General features: G+C 34.9%; 1 protein-coding gene across 1 annotated transcript in view; it reads right to left on the minus strand.

Annotated features, from left to right (window-relative positions):
* LOC124641586 (orexin/Hypocretin receptor type 1-like) overlaps positions 1-5,755 on the minus strand; it is a 146,734-nt gene extending 140,979 nt beyond the window's left edge. Inside the window, exon 1 of the mRNA XM_047179724.1 lies at positions 5,538-5,755. The gene's annotated coding sequence lies outside the window, so the exon portion shown is untranslated. The remainder of the gene's footprint in view (positions 1-5,537) is intronic.
* Between the last annotated feature and the right edge of the window lie 1,758 nt (positions 5,756-7,513).

Consider the following 7,513-nt stretch of genomic DNA (forward strand, 5'->3'; position numbering starts at 1 on the left):
TCTTACCGGTTCTTTTCCATCAGACCCACTCTTTGAAACTTTACACCTAACTATTGATGAGAACCTTTGATAAGTCTATACCTCCAAAAACCTTGACTTAAATACTTTGTAGAAACATCGCTTTTTGAAAAGTGGAGAAACTTCGCAGAAACTACCAGGTCGACTTTGAAAAAGATTTTCGAAAGCGTGAGAAGTTATCCGGGACGCGGTTCCTGAACTTTGTGGAATACTAAGAAGCTTAAACAAAACGCGAATATAAAATGTGTACCAACTGTTTCCCGTGGAAACTACTTTTCGAGCTCGGACAAAATAAATGTACATAGGTACATATATTTCAATTTTTTTTTTAAATCTGTTCTGTGATTTCTGAGCAAACAAATATTTGTGTCCTCTTTAGGTACAAAATATGAATTTTAAGCATAGATTTTCTAACTTTTATTCACTTCCAAATTCTTCTCACAACATTAATCCTATATATTTTCTTTATCACCAAGTTTATAGTTTATCTCAGCGTTTTAAAAGATATGTAGTTTATTCAAGCGTTTTCTCTTAACTAAGAAACTGTCGGAAGTTCGCGACTGTAGAAGAAAACAGGATATCAATATTTCTCTATAATTGTTTAGTAAAGCTATATTTAATGGAGCGATCATCCCTAGTGCATCCTGTTCTAGAGTATTGTTTACAACAAATACAATGACACGGGTTTAAAAATCGGTCAAGTGCGAGTCGTAATCGCGAACGAAGGGTTTTTTTATCCATTTTTTTTTGTGTGCGAGCTACATAACATACTTATTTTATTCTAGTTCTCATTGTAAAATCCCATGCATTGATGCATTGGACAGCACGTAAATGTCGGTCCTGCGCCTGATCTATCTCAGGTCGTGTCGGATTGCCGTCCCATCGGGCGCAGAGAGTGAAGGAATAGTGAGTGCACCTGTGTCTGCGCAAATGCTTGTGCACTATAATAATTCCTGCGCAGTGGGCTTATCTCTTTACATAATACCCCGGTCAAAATAGACATTTGAAATAACAATAATTCCCGGAAAGCTGAATTTTGGTGGAGAGCTTGGGTTTATTATTATAAATAAAATATTAAAAGTCCCCATCGATCCCATGTGTGTGTCAAAAGTTATTCGAGGTTAAATGTCAAAATTTTAGGTTTTTTGATGTTATTTCGAAAACGGTAAGTTTTATCAAAAAAGAACATCAGACCAAAGTTGTAGATCTTAAAATTTTCTACAAAAATGGCATCAACAGTTTTCTTCTAAATGTTACCATTGCTGAGATATCGCGATTCAAAGAGTCACACTACACATGATACTCTCTCTCTCTTCTCTCTTTCCATTCTATCGAAGCAAAACAATGCCTACAAACGGACTGAAGGTATGTAAATTGCTGAATAGTAAACGTTGAATGTAGAATGTTAGTACATACCACGGAGAATTAAATGACTATAGTTCGGCCATTCAGAGAATGCGTTCCTGACACGTCGCGATTGAACTGACGACGTAACTACATTCATTGATTATTGATATAATAATGTTGTTTTAATGCTCCTCAATTGTTAAAACGGTAAACAACCAGCAAAAATATTTTTATCGTAACTGCAACGCCATTGCAAAGTTACGTCGTCAGTTCAATCGCGACGTGTCAGGAACGCATTCTCTGAATGGCCGAACTATAGTGGATATGCCATAACGGAAAATCTCCAAAGAAAGTAGCGCGCCAAAATGCGAGTGTGCGGGAGACGAGGAACGTTACTGTCTCCGCCCTTATACACCTGCTTTGAACCCAATAATATTTGTATTACCTACCAAAAAATTCTGATAGATGTCTCGAAGAACCAGAACGCCTCGTTAGTTCACTCGTAACTGATGGTTTTGCTCATGCCCACAGTACATATTTGACCTAGAAGAGGACGCCTGACCTACCTACATCAATTATGGTATCTCCGTTTATCTTTGCTTACTCCATGATACAAACAAATAGTTTGAAGGTATGTCTATTTCTGAATCCTAAACTTTGAAGGTAGAATGTTTGTCAATCTGCCTAGCTTAATTGCTATAGTGAAGTGATTGTCAAAGGCTTACATTCTCCAACCGACTTTATATTCTGAAAGATTCAAACATGAATTCAGACGGTCCAAGCAAAATGTTCGGTGTTTATCTACTTAGTTATCAAAACTTTGTAGGTAGGTACCTAGTAAACAAATATACTAACGCAGCTAAATTTGAATTCTATGATTAAGTTATTACAGAAAATGTTAACTATGATGAATCTGAGAAATATGAGATGTGATGTTTAATATGAGAATCAAACTTAGTTATATTTTTGACGTTCAGAAGTGCTTGTAACGGCCTTAATGATTTGACTTTGACTTTGATGATTAAGTGAAACAAACAAGCAATTGCTGCGGTTTAGTTTATCGATAAAGGTTCTCGGTATTCTATCGTGTACCTATTGAACATCTAGGGTCTTATGTAACAAAGCTATTACGAATGTAATTAATAGGTCATTTCTAGCTGAACAATATGTGTGCCGAGAAGGTTGCTTCATTCAACAAAATAAATAAATAAAATATGTTTTAAAAAGGTATATTAAACGAACAATGTGCAAGATACTAAATAAATAAATTTAGTTTTTTTTTTTTTTACAATAATAAAGCTCTATATGTAATGTTCTACAAATACGTCGCACTGTCGTAACAATTCGCCATTGTTTTTAATAAAACATTTGGAACGACAGATGAATGTGACGTTATCGATTTTTGAGACATTTTATTAAGAAAAAGAAGATTTTTGCGGCAATGCAACATATTCCTACCAAGGATTTTTTTGCTTTCGTATAACCAAGACAGTTTTGTTCAACAGAAAAATTTCATTCTCATTTTTACTTTATGTCGGAGTCGTCGGATAGTAAGCTTCGTTAAATATTGTCCAGAATTACTTTGTTAAAATTGTATTAATTTTAGTGAGTTCAACCACATTGAGCATCTATAACATATGTATGTATGTATTTCTTCAACGTTTTATCTTCATTATCTATAAAGCCATTTTTTATTTTTAAATGGTGAGAAGCGAGCAGATTCTCGTCGACCATAGACACATGAGGATTAGCAAGTACAAACCCATATACAAACATGATTTTCTCTTTGGACAATCAAGCGTAAACATTTTAGTACGTAACTCGTACGTACGTATTATTATAGTTTATATGATTAAACTATAATAATACCAAGATTAAAATAATTTAACTGCTCTATAGGTATGTACTTATAAAGCAATTTCTTTTGAAAGCGTTTTATTTAACAATAATTTTAATTGAAATCGTATTTTTTTCTTTGTTTACGTTTACATTTTTTTTTTTTAGATTTAATATTAAAACGAAATTAGATTTCCAAGTAGTCTCGTGTTCGCCTGAGGCATAAGATATTATTAAATAATACGATTAAAGAATGGAATTTTCTTCGTGGGTGCCAAAAATATCGCAGACGTTTTTTATCCCCCTCCCTCTTTAGTTTTAAAGCGAGATTTCACCAATGTACGGCACTGTGACGCACACAAATGATTCTTCTGGTCTACTCACTCCGAACCAGATGCAGCTGAGTACCAGTATTTTACAAAGGGTGATGGCCTATCTGACCTCCTCCACCCAATTACCTGGGCAACCCAATACGCCTTGGTAAGTCTGGTTGCCAGACTTACTGGCTATCCGTGACGACTGCCAAAGGTCTGTAATGACAGCCGGGACCTACAGTTTAACGTGCCCTCCAAAACACTGGTCTACTTACTACAGCAAACAGTGACAAATTGCGTGCGAACATTTTTAAAATGTTCGCGAAATTGCCACCCTTGTGCGTAGAGACATGCTAGCGGTGGACACACGCCGAAGCGTACACATTTTGGTGGAATCTCATTATTACGAGTGCCAAGAAGGCGATTAGACTCAACTATGTATGGAATATATCCCTGAGAAGATCGTATTATTATCACCTGTCATTTTTATCCTATGTAAGATTGGGTTCCACTTCAACTGAAAGAGTTTCAAGAGGTTCAAGTTGAGCTAAGTAGGGCCTATCCGTATACCCATGAGTGACACTTCAAAAGGTACTGGTCACTGAATATTACAATTTTGTTTTTTTTTTTCCTGACTATATATTGACTTATGAACTCGTCATATTGCATAGTAGCTGTATGGGTTACACCCGCGTCCCGGGGGAGCTTCTTCTCGTACCCGGATAAAATATCTACTCGTATCCGCATAAAGTATCAAGTATACAGGGTGTGTCGTTCACAATCACATTAAATCCTATCGCATATAAATCGGCGAATTGTAAAAAAATAACCCAATCCATTCAGTGGTTTAACCACAGGAGGCATTTTTCGTTTTTATAATTTACAACATCATGTGTAAAGCAGAGATAAAGTTAGGAGTATCGAATGTTTTGATCAGTTGACAGCTGTCAGTTTTCAAGGGAGAATGTGAGTTGTTTCTAATAAATTACTTTTACATGGTGTTCTAATTTTCGCAAATTTTTATTCTATTTACTTTGTTTGAAAAATTCATTTTTTTATTTTTACGTATTTTCCTTTTTTTATTATGTTAATCGACATATTTTAACCAGTACATTAACACATTTTAATTAAAGTGATTGCGAACGACACACCCGATATGTTACTCAGGGACAGTTAAGTGTAGCTTCCCAAAAGTGTAATATTTTTTTCAATCAGCATTTTTTGGATAGCATGAAGAACATTTTCAAAATTAATTCTAGATGGAAAAAGGAGCACAATTGGCAGGGTTTCATTTTGGAAAAGTCACACAAGTAATTGACTGCCTTCGAGTCGAACACACACACTCGTACACGAGGCAGGTGTTTTAACCACTACGCCACCGGTACCATGACAAAGTATTTAAATTAATAATTCACAAAGATAGAATAAAAACAACGCAGATTTTTAAATTCGTAGAAAATTCAGAATAATTTCCAAAAAACCGATCATTAGTTTTCGTAAGCATACTTTGAGATGCAAATGTTATTAAAATTAACTTATCGTGTTACCGAAAAGTTTTCGATATGGCCCACGGTTTCTGTGAAAACTTTCATCTTGTTTTAAATAAAAATGTAACGTTAGAGTAAATAATTGCTTTTCAAAGGTCTAATAAAATTGTCTCAGAATTTACTAAATTATGTAAATTGGTATCAATTTTGTATTATTAAGTACTTACTTGAAAGTCGAGAATTATTTTAGGTAATGTGATTGTTTTGTTATGATTTTGGGAAATAATATTTAAGACTCAAAATATCAGAATTTGAAATATGTTGGTACTGTACCAAGTTTTCTTCGTAGGTAATTAAAATTTCAGATATAATCATCGGAATTAAATTTAATTAAATTTACTTATACTTATTATAAGTTAATTAAATAAAATTATATTTGTTGCAAAAATTAGTATCATCCGTCAGTTTTACTTTTTCACTTTTATTTTAGAAAGAAAAAATAATACTAGTTGATTAAAATAAAAATAAAACTTACCAAAAAAACTCAAAAATTCTTCAAACTCACAAACAAATAAGTTCACAAAACACACACACACTATTATCAATCCAAAATATTATTTCAATCAATATTTCCAACGTCACTTTTCAAAACAAGAACGGTAAATTCGAATTTCCCGCGAGTTTTTCTGGAACGCGACCCGACGACCGATTCATTCAGCCAGTGGTATCAGACTGACTAATATTAGGAACGAAAGCTTGCGTACCAAGGTAATGTTTGCTCACTGAATGTTTATGAAAAAGTTAAAAGTGTAGGTATGTTATGAAGGCTTATAAATGATTATTATTTATTAAGTGTTTTGAAAACATTTTTTAAATGTGTATTTTCGTTTGGTTTATTGACTAATATTATATGAATGTAGATCTATGTGTGTTCGATTTTCTAACGAAATTCTAATGTCCCTACAATAACTTAAACATCTATTGAACACTTGTCTAAAAAAAAAGACTCTGCAAAACAGACCTTATTTCAACGTCATAATCTGACATTTTTTTAGACAAGTGTTCAACATACGTTTAAAAGTTTTTGTGGTACGACGTGTTTATGGAAGTTTTGGTAAAAGAAGAGAGTTTAGACTACTTTTCTTCCGATTTTTGTTTTGATTGGTAATCATCAAATGACTCCTCTCGCTATTGGTTAGCACCGTCAAGAAGTGTCAGACTCTTACTGACTAAACACCATCATGTTCCTTCGTAAGCCTTTTATGTACCAGGGCCGCGGTAACTCTTTCGAACAATCCCGCAGCCCCGGACTTTTCATTTCATTGCGGTGGTGTCCCAGGATTCAAAGTAAGTAGTTCCCGCGAAACACAGGTGAAGCCGCTGGTGGAACCTACTATCTCATGTAGAAAGTAGAACTTTATGCTGTGAACAAATTGATTGAAACTGACTACCTTTAATAGTTTCTGATCGGAAATAACTATTACGTGTAATTACAGGGCTCAAACAATTACTTCCGAGTGTAAAAGCTTTGTAGTAACAAATACTAAATTACTGTTATATCGTGTAATAGTAAAACAATTATATGTCAACTAGCTTCCGCCAGCGGCTTCGCCCGCGTGGTGTGTTGATAAAAAGTAGCCTATGTGTTAATCCAGGGTATCACCTATCTACATACCAAATTTCAATGAAATCGGTCCAGCCGTTTTTGCGTGATTTAATAACAAACATACATCCATACATTCTCACAAACTTTCACATTTATAATATAAGTAAGATTAAAAAGTTTTGCCATAGGGAAAAGGTAAAAGCCTGCAAGCGTAGAATAATTTGTTGATAATATTTTGAGTTTCACATGATAGTAATAGATAGACAAAAAACCGACTAATCGCGAGTCACAATCACGCACGAAGGGTTCCGCACCATTATTTAGAAAATGAGAAAAAAACACGTTTGTTGTATGACGGCCCCAAAAATATTTATTTTAGTCTAGTTTTCAGTATTTATTGTTATAGCGGCAACAGAAATACATCATCTGTGAACATTTCAACTCTCTTACTATCACGGTTCATGAGATAGGTACAGCCTGGTGACAGACGGACGGACGGGCAGACGGACAGAGGAGCGAAAACAATAGGGTCCCGTTTTGCGCTTTGGGTACGGAACCCTAAAAATGGAAAAAACTTTATCAATTCCGCTACCGGTTTCACTCGCGTCCCAATGGATTGATATTTTTTCAAATCGTACCAGTAATCGTTCCCTGCGATTAACGCGTTCAAGAAAACAAACTTTTCAGCTTTATAATATTAGAATAGTTCGATTATTTTCTTTATTAAAAATTTTCAACCAACTTTCATCATCATCATCATCATCAGCCTATAGCAGTCCAGTGCTGGACATAGGCCTCTCCAAGTGCACGCCACTGAGATCGATTTTCGGCTGTTCGCATCCAGCTCCTGCCAGCCGTCTTGCGCAAGTCATCACTCCACCGTGCCTGAGGACGTCCTACACTAG

This window comes from Helicoverpa zea, chromosome 22 (genome assembly GCF_022581195.2).
Source record: "Helicoverpa zea isolate HzStark_Cry1AcR chromosome 22, ilHelZeax1.1, whole genome shotgun sequence".
Classification (NCBI taxonomy): domain Eukaryota; kingdom Metazoa; phylum Arthropoda; class Insecta; order Lepidoptera; family Noctuidae; genus Helicoverpa; species Helicoverpa zea.